Source organism: Gallinula chloropus (genome assembly GCF_964237585.1).
Source record: "Gallinula chloropus genome assembly, chromosome: 1".
Taxonomy (NCBI): Eukaryota; Metazoa; Chordata; class Aves; order Gruiformes; family Rallidae; genus Gallinula; species Gallinula chloropus.
The window spans coordinates 171321180-171334724 of record NC_140085.1 but is presented as its reverse complement, the minus strand read 5'-3'; positions in this window follow the sequence as shown (position 1 = coordinate 171334724).

Sequence of the window (13545 nt, the reverse complement as noted above, 5' to 3'; positions counted from 1 at the left end):
TGCAAGTACTGTTTTTCTGTCATGATTTTATACAGGAAGACCTTGGACATTATTTTAATTATCCTTTGGAAATATGATTTTGATAAAATTTGCATTATGCTCAAAAAATCTGTTGTGGGTAAGAATAAATGTTCTGGTTTCAAAAGATTTCTCATGTATGACATATTGTTAGTTCTTATGAATCTAAAATTTTAAAAAAATCGAAAAAGTAAAATCTGGAATCTTTAGTTCTCCACCACATTGAAAACCGTTTGAACCTGATAAGCAAGTTCATTTTCAGAAAGGTTCAGAATCAACTTTGAAATTCTAAAATCCTTAGAAGTCTTGGGAATAATGCAGCTGGCAGGATTTTCATGAAAGTTTGCGGTGAAAACTATCAAAAAATACTCCTCTCTCTTGATGTCCCTCAATTCTTTCTGTCTTTAAAGCACATGTAGATGTTGAACCTCCAGTAGTATTCACAGGCGATGGCAGGAAATTTGAGACGTGATGTATGTACCTCTAAGTCACCAAAAGCAAAGCCAAGAAATATAAACAAGTAATTTCGTTCCTCTCCCTCACCCCCAAGTCAGTTTAGTGAATACTTAGAGGAGAAAAGGTACTCAACCATGATGGCAAATGATTCAGACATTCTTAAACACTGGAGACTTACATCTAATTTCCAAAGTTTGTCACTCAGAAACTTTAATTACAATGTTAGGAAATTAGCACTTTGCATACTGTAACATAATTCCCCATAGCACTGTGAAACTATATCTTTCCATTGATCTGGTCTGCACTCGTAATGATGGCAGAATATGTTATTAAATAAGAAGTGAATCTTTAATTGTTTACACAATGAATAGGACATTTTAAATGCCACTACAATGATAAAATCATAGTCAGGGAAGCAGTGACTTTAAAAAACAAGATCAGTCTTGTTCAATAGAGGATTTTCATATTTCAATAGTTTAGTACATTTATGCAGTTGCAGAGTGCAAGAATAAGTTCTGCTGTTCAGGAAAGCATTAATTATTTTTTGAAAATTGAAATAAATATGGTCAAATGTGCTCACTCAATACAAATTCTTTAAATTAAATACTTTGCTGTTAATATGTGCAACCTTTTTTTTTTTACACGCAATTTGCAGGCCTTCTTAACATAGTCTAAGCCATGTGTAAACAGAATTTACAACTATTTGTAGTAAGATGATGTCAGGTAGATGCAGTCTTCTAATAATCTCCACAGAAAACAACAAAATGGAAATACGCATTCATTAATGCAACAATTTACAGCACATCTGCAAAATGGTGATATTGTTTAACACTTCATACGGTCTAAAATTTGGTGCTTTTCCTTTTTGTGTTTTTTTATTTTGGGGGGGGGGAGCGGGGAGGAGTGTTTGGGGGTTTTTTGTCCATTTTCCTAAAAAAATACTGTATGAACAAAGCAAGAGAGTAAAGACTGAGGAAAAAGTGTAACAAACTTGCTCACTGCAGTATTTAATGGTAAAATGACCAAGCAGAAGTGGAGAGAGGCTAATGAAACCAAAAACTATGAGAAAATGATGAAAGACATTAAACGCTCTGACATTGTGTAACAAATGTGGGGAGTCAAAGATCTTACTGCTGGAAACACAGGCATATGAACTAAACCAACACTTCCATACTGCTGCAATCCATTTCCTTCATATTGTTTCACTCTGCATGGGAGGAACTAGTTATAACCTTTTATATGTTGTGTGAGACATCACATTAAAACACAATTATGTGTTTGTGAGTTCAATTTAAAAAGGCCTATGGTTTAATGCTGCCTGGAGCAGGCTGACAGACATGTAGGTGGAAAATATGTAAGAGGAAAAAGGAACACTATACACACACACACGCAGGTATACTTGAGGTATGAACAACATTTATCTTTGATTCAAAACAGCTCTGTTAGATTGCAGGTGAAAAAAAGGGACTGTACTGCTGGGCAAACACTTCATTATGAATTGTATTTTCCACATTTTGTAGTTTTTACTATTGATATCTTTGAATCTAGTTCTAATGACTTGAGGTAAGAGTAGAGTTCTCAAAAAGAAGTACAGCAATGAATGAATGTTCTAAGAATATAATCAGTTCTTTGTCGTATACCCATCCTGTGTCTCATACTCCCCATCTGAAAATGGAGTTCCTTCTCTTTTCCCTTCTCTTTCTTCTCCTCCATTATTGTTATTGTTTATTTTTAAATATAATTTGGCAGATTGGTTGGTATTAATACAGATTAGCAGAATGCTGGGGATTGGGAGGGACCTCTGGAGATCATCCAGTTTGATCCCCCTACTAAAGCAGCATCACCAAAAGCAGACTGCACAGGACTTTATCTAGATGGGTTCTGAATATCGCTGGAGAAGGAGACTCCACAACATCTCTGGGCAGCCTGTTCCAGTGCTCTGTTACCCTCAGAGTAAATAAGATTTTCCCTCATATTCAGACAGAAATTCCTGTCTTCCAGTTTGTGTCCCTTGTCCTGTCACTGGGCACCACTGAAGAGGCTTGAAACCTGTCCTTTAGGTATTTATGAGCGTTGATGAGATCCTCTCTCAGTCTTTCCTCATAAGAGAGATGTTCCAGTTCCCCCCTTTGTAGCACTATGCTGGACTCTCTTAAATAGTTTCTTGTCTTTCTTGACCTGGGGAGCCAAGAATTGGACATAGTTTTCTCCATGGAAGAACACACCACCCTTCTACCTTTCCTGAAAACTCAAATTTTAAAATGCCCTTGAAAAATTACACATGTGGCTGTATAAATAAGTAGACAATATAATTTGAAGACTAGGAAGGGGAAAGTCAGTTAATAACTAATGATTAACGATAAATGACATGTCAAAAAAGGATTTTAGCATAGGAAAAGATCACAGTGGAAAGAGCTTTACTAGAAAGTGGCAGGGATCATTTTCCTTTTTATAAATTAAACAGATGATCTGTAGTGAGAACATGTAACTTTGCCACTAGTTTCTATGCTGGAAAGTATGAATTTAAACAGGCCACCTGAATAGTAAGAAATCATCTTTTAAACTGAGACATCGGCAAAAACGAGACATTAATTATCCTGATATGACAGATGGCTCTAGTCAAACTACAAAAAATTACTTGGTATTTTAAAAACTTTATATTTTACCAAATATTTTGAATTCTTTTTTTTCCACAAGTTTTACATTCTGCCAAAAACTTATATGTAATACATAAAACTATTGGAATGTCATTAAGGCAGAAAATTTTATTTTTTAAATGACGTTTCCACTGTTCTCCTTTTTTCAGATAGAATTCAAAAAGCAATTAATATTTCCTCTTTTCTATAATCCTTGACTTCTTTCTATACTCCTAATGATATTGTGCAATAGATAAATAATTATTTGTACTGCCACAACTCCCATAATGCCAAACTAAATGGAATTCATCTTGCTTACATTAAGATTGAATTTTTTTGCAAACATTTAGTTCCACTGAATATAAGCAGGTCTTCCATTTTTCTGATTCCTTGTACACTAAAAAAGAGGCAAATAACCTACCACTAGAATTACTTTTAGGAGGGGCACTTTATTTTAGTATTTGAATGATTCTACCTACAACTGTTACAAGTAAAGCACATGAAAAATTGTGAAATAACATTGGATAAAAATAGGGTTGAGATTGAATAACATTTTTTATTTCCAAAGTAAATCACCACTCTAATATACCTTTAAATATGGATGTTAGTTTTTATTAACTTTTTTTTCTATAGGTAAAAGTGCATTTTTTCATTACATGAAAACTCCAGAATGTGAGATCATCTACTTTATACATTATCGTGTTCTTTTTCACTACATTTACGATACTAGAATTCTAGGCAGTAACAATTAGCCTGACTGAAAATGTTTTGGAATCTATTTATGTAGGTGATGATCTTGTTCTGAAATACCCCACTTTGGATTATTTCTGTGTTTTGACTATATAACCTGTGTTAGCTATGATACCTGAATCAAATAATAAATTAAAAAGGTGCAATATTCTTGCATCTTGATATAAACTGTTATTTAACACTAAGGGATATTCTAGGTAGTAGTTAAACAATGCTGTTTCCAAATTGAACACTGCATACCACGTGTCTTTTGATATAATTATTCCACATAATTGTTTCTGTCAAGAATAAATGAAGCCTTAAAAGAAGAACACAATCATCACAAGCAACAGTGCCTGAGTTCTATACTACAGTGATCCTTTAGCTCTCCTTTTATCCAAAGTTGCTATAAATGGATTGGGAGGGTGACGTCACAGAAGTTGTGATTACACAGACAAGTATCTACAGAAGTAAACTACCTTGGTGCAATTTGAAATTTCTCCCTCTTTTTGGATGAATGTCCACTAAATTGTATATCCTTCCATTTAATTTGTTCAGCATGAGGAAAAGCAAACTGCAGAAGCTAAGCAAAAATAAGATCCAGGACTTAAGTTACTATGATGATTTTTAAGCAACTACTACTGCCCATTCATGGGGGAGGGGAGGAACAGGTTAAAAAAAAAAAAAGTGGGTTTTCGCCATGCATGTCTGACTTTTTCTGTGGGCTGTTTCCACTTCTAGGATATAAAGGCTTATTTTATTTGTTTGTATATTTGTTTGTTAGTTTGTTAGCTTTGCATGAAAGATGACCATAAATAAAGATGAAGAAACAAGTAACACTAGTTACGAGTTTGCAGCCCCAAAAGCATCAGATATTCACTTGTTTTCCGTGGTATATAACATACTGAATTGGGATTCCATTGTGAAAGTAGTATTTCACAGCAGTTACTAAGCACTCACCATATGGAAATAATCTATTCGTAAGCAAACAGAAGACAGTGTTTGCCAATACCCCCTCCTCTCTCTGGAGTCTTCCCAGTTGTTACTTGAGTAGATTCTTGCTTCACTAAGGCTTGTAGCTCCTTCTGGCCAACAGCCCCATTAGAGCCAGCATCCACGTCTGGCAAAGTATACGCATAATTGCCTGTTTGTTTGGGTCTTTTAATTTTGTCTGTCCCAGTCCTATATTGACTTGTCTTGTTTTGTTTTGAATAGTTTTGGTAAGGCTACAGTTACATATATCACTCAGTAAGCTAAAGGGGCCACTCCCTGAAAAACCCTTCCTTCAATATTTAAGTAGTAGTTTTTTCTGTGGTGACGCCCTGTGCCTGAAATGGTAATTCAGAACTTTCAAGTACTATTATCTGCTTCACTGTCAATGTGTGAACAGTAAATTTACCGAATTTTATGTAGAGTTTTAAAGTGCTAGTATTTTCAAAGTGGATTTCACAAGTACTATACCACTATCTCCATCTTTCAGTACTCAGCTACCTCTAAAACAGTGCTAGTCTAAAGGAATGTAAAGTTTTTTTCAGGGTTTTTTATGATGGATAGAAGGCTGAATAATCATTGCATGATTGTAAATTGTAAATTAAAATATCTTATTATCAATTATGTTTACACTATCCTTCCTTGTATAAAAATGCTTGCATGCAAATTTAATTAAAATGGTTGTGAAGTATTATCAATACAATAAGGTACCAAAAATCCTAAATGTCCTGTCCTGTTCCTTCACTACACAGAGTTGCAAAAATGTTTATATCATAAGTGGAATTATATATCTTCAAAATGGAATTTCATCTTTCTGTGAGAATGGTAATAATTTTTCATACTATGTATTACATCCACAAACTGTAATCTGCAGTTTTACAAAAGTACAAATAATAGTGGAAGATCATGTGAGTGGTTTGGTGGAGCTGAACTATTAATACTAGTTATTATGTTAGTATTAAGTTAATAATGATCTCAATTCTTATGATATAAATGTATAAAAAGGGGGACTTACTATTTGTTCTTAAATATGAATACTTTGTGAATGCTAGAGAAAAAAAATAATACTACAAAGATTTCAAAGTGACTTATTTTTACAGAAAGAAATCCTGTATTTTTACTTTTCCCACATGTTTTCTAAACATAATCACATATTAATTGAAATTTTCTCTGAAACATGGGACTTAATTATATTGAGAAGAAATGCTTCTTCTTTTAAGAGATGTGAAATACCACAGGTATCTCGTTTGTACTAATACTAAGATTGGAAACTCATTACCACTAAAAATGTCAGTTCTGATGAAGCATTTAAAAAAATTTCCAAAATCAAATTCAGAATGTCTTTACTAAGCTGTTTTATGGTAGAGTACCATTGGAAATGTGATGAGTCTTCATGTAAAAATGCTGATTTGAATTAGATTTAGAATATATGTCATCCTCAATTAGCCTTCCCTTCATCAAAATGATCTCACAAACACGGAGAATGAATCTTTATTTCCTCCTTTGCACATGGGAGGTCATTTGTCAGATTTAATATACTTCTACCTATGTCTTCCTACATGCTTTGGGTTCAAGATGGATGACTACGGACTTCATGGAAAAAAAAATCACATCAGTAAGAACTAGAATTCTATTTTTATTAAATGTTGATTATATTTAACATTTCATTCTGTAAATTATAGCAAAACTGATGAATCAATGATAAAGACATTGTGTGGAAATTAAAAACACAAAAAGTTTTAGCACTTCCAAAACTAATTTCTGCACTGTAAGTTACTGCTGGTACTTAAAAACTGACAAGACATAAATTTTGTAAAGCTAGCTATCCATATTTTCTTTAAGCACTAGATTGATGGGTATTATTCTGTTGTTGAAGTTTAGAATCAGAACAATTACCTTTTACTGAAAATACTGTGCATTTTAGAAACCATTTGACTTCTTGCTCTTCTATGGAACATTGAGGCATAAGCAAAAAAATAATTAAGAAATAAAAATGCTTTTAAAAGTTTTCTTGATAGATGCTGTTACAGCAACTATTCTTAATGTTTAGTAAAATTTCTCATTTAAAGAATATGGTTGAAACAAGAACTTTTCAAAGAAAAGTTGACTAGAGGAGAAACTTGAAATAAATAATGGTAGCAAAGGGGAAATAAAACTCTCAACAAACAACTAACTCAAACCTGCAACAAAAGCAAGACCCAAACTCAAAACACATATTACCCCGTGGAAATATAAAAGAAGGTATGACAGAGCTAAACTTGTGCAAAAGGCTTGTACCTTGTCTAATCTGGAATGAGTGGAGATAAATTGAATTGCATATGCTAATGATATAAAAATAGATGGTATAAAGGGAAGCCAGCATGGAAAAAAGTATTTCTTTATGTGAAGAATTTTCATACTTCTTTGACAGGAATATTAAATAAAGAAAAACCCAAAGTGTTCTTGTTTGTCTTGATGTACTTGTTCACATCAGTATTTAATAATACTTTCTCTCCACTCCATTCAAGCTTGATAGAACAACAGACTATTAGGATTTCCCTTGTTATTAATGAGTTTGCATACAGCAACTGCATCTCAGGGAAGCCAAAATGCATGAGCAATGTCAATTTAAATGTTAAATGTATCTGGGTCAAAGATTTTGTTTCTCTTTGTGTTACTCCTGTATCTTGGATGAATACTAGATACTAATATGAATAAAGAAAATATGGGTATAAAATTCACATTTAAATTCATGTGCACTGCTTAAAATTATTTAAGTGCTGTATATTGTTAACTGTAAAACAATATATCAGTACGCTTATGGTTTGCAGGAAAACAATATAAAATAAATGTGCAAAAAAAGGTTAATTTAAGCCTTTCTGCCTCTTACAGTTAACAATCACTGATGCAAGTTTTAGACCATAGCCAAGATTTTGTATTTCACTTTGACAGGTGATTTTAATATTTACATATATCCATAGTGAGATACTTCATATCAGAAAATCAGCTCCATTCCCACAACCATTAGTACAATTCAGCATTAGTGTAAATGGGAAAATGTTGCTAACTGTGAGATTTATTAGTGTAGATGCATATAATTTAATCAGAAATGCAAATATTATCATTTGTAGTGACAGTTGCAAATGTAATTATTTGCAGGTATAATAACATGATGGTGGTTTCTCATATTGATGAGCAGAACATGAAAAATACAAAGCATCAAAAAAGAAAATAAAATACAATTGCCCAAATTATTTCCAAAACAATTTTAAAACTTCTGAACTTTTGATATCTTGTCCAAATTACTTTTTTTTCTTTTTTAGTTAGGCTTGTCTGACAGTATGGTAATAAGAAATAGAAATCTGATCAACAATAAGACTATAATTTTCATTAGTAAACATAATAGTAGTAGTAGCAGAATTATTGTTGTTGTTATTATTATTATTTTTATTGCTTTTCATCAGATTTTTTGGGGATAGTGCAAAACTACCTTGATAACTTCTAAAACATGGATATTCCAGAAAAATAACTTTGCATGTTATATTTAGATTCTGAGCAGTTTTCATACTGGGTGATGAACACAGAATCGCCTTCTTTTGCCAACTGCACAGAATGTATAATGAGAACGTTTCTATTGCTCCACCTCTCTATCTAAACATAGCTGGAATAGTCCATTGTGAGCTTACATCTTTGCTATTGGTAGAATTGTGTTCTAAAGAGGACCTTGTATACCACGGATTGTGATAGATGATAAAGTAATTATGATAAACAGCACATGTCCTTTAATAAATATTTTTTACTGGGTCAGGTCAAATCTCTGCCCTTAAAATTACATCATTGATTTAACATTTGTCATTTCTAAACATAATCACAGACCAGCTTTAAAAATGAGTAGACCAATCCTCAGCTGGTGGAAATCAACAAAGTCCTGTTGAAATGTGGTTTTTGTAGGTCAGCTTCTTGTCTGATGTGTATAAACTGGACATGACTAAATAAACTTATGCCTCCAGTGACTCTTCTATATTACTATGGCCTGTCAGAAACAATTGCTTAATGTATAAGGCTGCGTTCAACAATCCTTCTGTAGGCACAGCAACTTTCTTTGTACTCTTGCTAGCACACACAGGAGTATGTCCAAAGCCTGGGTGCTCCATGCTATTTTGTTCCAAATTTTGTAAAGCATTTTTTGGAACTTATGTTTGAGTTTGTGAATAATTCTACACTAACTGCTAGATAGTAATCAGTCCTAAATGTAACTGCTAAATTACAAGGTCAACACTGTTAAGAATCATTAGATTCAGTATAAATTGACTTATTTTCCTGGCCTATAATTGTGTCTCTGTATTTGAGGATTAAAGTGGCATTAAAAAAACAGATATCCAAGACTAAATGCCACACTTAAATTTTTATCCCAAATTGTGTAATTTATTCTATTTTGTATGCTCTAGCAGCAATTTTTCTTAGGGAAGTTTCAAAATATTTTTTTCTTTAGTATATATTGACTTACATGTTAGATCTACCAGAAGGAAAAAATCAACAATTCTTGTTTGATATGGACAGTCACAAGGAAATAATATAGACTTGAAGGCAAAGTGCTGTGGAAACTCATCATATATATAGGGACATGATATCCACCTTACTAAGATAATTAATCTCAATCACATTAATTAAAGTAATCATGTGGACAAAGATAAGCAGGATTTAGTGACAAGTCTTGACATTGTCCTTCCTAGTTAGGCTGAATTCCTGGAAATTATTGATGATATCGAGGCTCCTCAGGGCTTGAAGCAATCACTGTTGTGAATTAAAATTGTGTAATTTTGGTCAACATGATCTTAGACACTGAATCTCCAGGCCTTTGTCTGGAGCACACACCACTTCACCAGAGAACACAAGGAAAGCCTCATAACAAAATATGGAGTTCATCTTCACTTCCTGCATTGATTTTTTTACCCCGTTTCAGTTTATGTACAGCTCTTCTAGATTTCTACACAGACATTTAATAAAGGTGAGACACAGTAGGATATACCTGAGTACTTCCTTGGATAGAAGTCTGAATATAGCTAGTGGAGGAATGACAATATTGACTTCAGAGGAACTCAGTATTTAAGTATCATAGAATCATAGAATGGTCTGGGTTGGAAGGGACCCCAAGGATCACAGAGTTCCAACCCCCCTGCCGCAGGCAGGGCCAACAACCTCCAGACCTGGATCTACACAAGGTTGTCCAGGGCCCCATCCAACCTGGCCTTGAACACCTCCAGGGACGGGGCATCCACCACCTCTCTGGGCAACCTGTTCCAGCACCTCACCACTCTCTCTGTAAAAAAACTTCCCCTAATATCTAATCTAAGCCTTCCTTCCTTTAGTTTTAATCCATTCCCCCTTGTCCTGCCATTGTCTACCCTTTTAAAAAGTTGATTCCCCCCCTGTTTGTATGCTCCCTTCAGGTACTGGAAGGCTGCAATGAGGTACCCCCACAGCCTGCCCTTCTCTAGGCTGAACAAGCCCAGCTTCCTCAGCCTCTCTTCATAGGAGAGGTGCTCCAGACCTCTAATCATCTTTGTGGCCCTCCTCTGTAAGTAAATGTTGATTTCAGCTTTTAAACAATATTGTGCTTCACACCCCCCCCCCCTGCCACCTGCCCCTCCCACCCAGTTCCAAGAGGAACTTCAATCAATATTTTTTTGACAGACTTTACTTTTTTTTCTGTCTTTTTTGTGTTTTCACCTATTCCCAAGAGCCAGCAGTGCAGACAGCTATAGGATGGAAGGTAGAGGTCTATGGGAGCCATAGTGCAATTCCCCTCATTTTAATGTGGTTTTTTTTTTTTTTACCCGCAGGAAGAAAAATCAGAAATGGATGTCAGAAGACACACAATTGTACAAAGTGAGATTGGCCTAGATGTTTGGGAATCAGGAGACTAGAGCATGTTACAACATACACAGCCTGGAGGATGTCATACTAACACTTTTGATTAGGTTTCAGTTTATGGAATTTGAAATTGGTCTTTACCTTCAGCCATGAATTTTGCCTGTAAATTTATCCAAGACACTTCATAATAAAAATTAAATATCACATTGGAAATATCAACCAAGAAGAACTATTTCCTTGTTGCTAGATTTTTTACTTGAGACATTATTAGGCTCAAAAATGAATGGAAAATCTAATTTCACCTATAGAGTTAGAAAACTTCACAATAGTAGTTTGGAACATTGTCTATTCTCATTATAGATTATTTCTTCTCTTAACTATTAAAAAAGACAAAAGACTACTGATAGTGTCTGCAGTCTTAATATGTACTGACACAATGACTTTTGTGATACTGAATTCAAAACTAACAAGAGAAATTGAAACACAGAATAGTTTTCATCTTTGCCATCTGAATTGATGGGGACTGAGCCTTTATGACTTCTTAGTAATGCCATTTGAGCCCGTACTAGTGACTTCAAAAGAACAGTTAAGCAGACATTTAGGTTATCAAATATATGGCAACAGGATCATTATTTTCTAGGACAAGAAGATATATTGAATAGTGTGTGCATGCATGTGTGTGTGTGTGAGAGAGAAAAAGATATTTTGAAGACTCTGTGTGTGTGTGTGTGTAATTTCAGATAGCCTTTCCAAAGAAAGTGTTTTTCTAAACAAAAGCAATTATGACCATATTTATATTTTCTGTTTGAGAGAGGGGCACAAACATTCAAAACAACTATGAGGACTACTACCTGAATTTTCTGAATCCATTAGAGGATTTATCCAGTTATTTTAAAGATACAAATTATCCCAGACATAGGGAAGATATCTGTCATCTTTAAAACCAGAGACATGGAAGGTATTTCTCACCAGCTATACCTTTGAAAATACCATGCCTAAATTTTACCACAGTCAATGTTTGGTGGTAATGCTAGCTAGCTTCAGGTTCCCTGTTATGTCTGTGATGTCAGGAATAGAGAATTACATGTCTGGTGCAAGTAGTCATTTTAGCATTCACAGTAGAACTGGTAATAAAATGTAAGGGTCTTGATTACCAGCACAGTATCTACTTGACAGACCATATTATCATTAGATTATCCTCCTTTATTAAAGGAGGGGAATGTTCACCTGAATTCTGAGATGGAATATTGTAATTGAAATACTTTGTTCTGGACCCAAGGCAAATATTGTTGTTCTCTGTATTTTATTTTACCTACTTGTATAACAATACCTACAATAGCAATCTCAGTGGAATAACATAATATTTGGCAAATTATTAAAATGCAACATCACTTTTCAAGAAACAATTATTCAGCTTTCTATCAGAAAGAAGCAAATTGGTATTTTATCATTGTATTTCCAGAAACAGTTAGAATTAGCTTAGAAATAACTTATCAAAGATGACAGAATTTTTAATCAGAGTCTTAACAATAAAAATTACCAGGTTATTGGTTTCTTTTTCACCAAATTCACAGGATTAGTAGAAGATTAGTAGAAGATGACTTCATGATGGTGACTATAATCTTTCATGACCACTGCACTGCCTGATATTGCATTATGCTTTATTAAATGGATGAGCTCATGTTGGAGTACAGATTTACATGGTCAGATTCTCCACTCATTTAAGTTAAAATTGTCCTCTTGTCCCCATACCAGTTTTGGATGCAATTAGTTCCTGTATAATCCCCACTGGACATGAAGTGAGCTATGAAACATTAAACACGCTTCAAAGAAAGTAAAAAAAAAATTAGAAATACACTTATCCAAATTATAGTAAAAAAAAATTCCCCAAAGATTTTAACTGAATAAATATTTTCATATTTGTTTAAAATTTAAGAACAATATATTTATAACCTGGGATATGTTTTCTCTACTTTCTGAAATGTAATATATGATGCAAACTTTAAGTTTTACAACATCTATTAAAGAAAAGTCTCCACCCAGACATTTTACTGCTACTTTATCTCCTTACATTTTTACCTGTTACTCGATATAATTTCATCATGTCTGTAATGATAAGGTTGAAAAAATAACCTTTATGATACCAGATGGATTCTAATTCTCAAAAATCTCTGGTGATGGCACATTCATATTGACATTTATACTGACTCCATTTATGACAGACTGAAGGTGATGAACAGGCCCATGCAAGAGGTCACCTTGTGTCAAAGCTAGTATACAGTCTGTCAAACACGGTGAATATAAGGCTGCTAATGAGGAATTAACTAGACAGAATGTGGCCATTTTACTGTTTTCATGCAATCCAAACCTGTTAAACAATGCTAATCAGGTGTTTATTAAGTGAAACCATTATGCCAAACTTGCTGCAGACCCTACCATATGTCAAAGAGGTTGTAAAGTATTATTCATCAGATTTAAAGCTGATTAATAAGAGTCATTTAGTAGTGAACCTTTCTTTTCTTAGCCTCTAGCTAAGCATATGTATCAAGGTTAAACTAACACATACATGGTTTTGAAAGTAAAGTTTCTGTTAAAAATAAAGAAAATCCTTAACAGCTCCACACAAGTTCTAATAGTTGAAAAGCTTTCATGAGGAAGAAGCTCGAGTCCTTTATTTTCAGATATAAACATAGCAAAAGAACGGCATACTAATGCAAAATGAAGAAAAGAACTCAGAGACTATATATATCTTCAGATAGAGGAATGAAATTTATAAATACTAAACTTAATAAATATCAGCCTTACTATTCATATCTACTTCACTATCTTTCCTGTACTTGTAATTTATACATTTTTGCAGCAA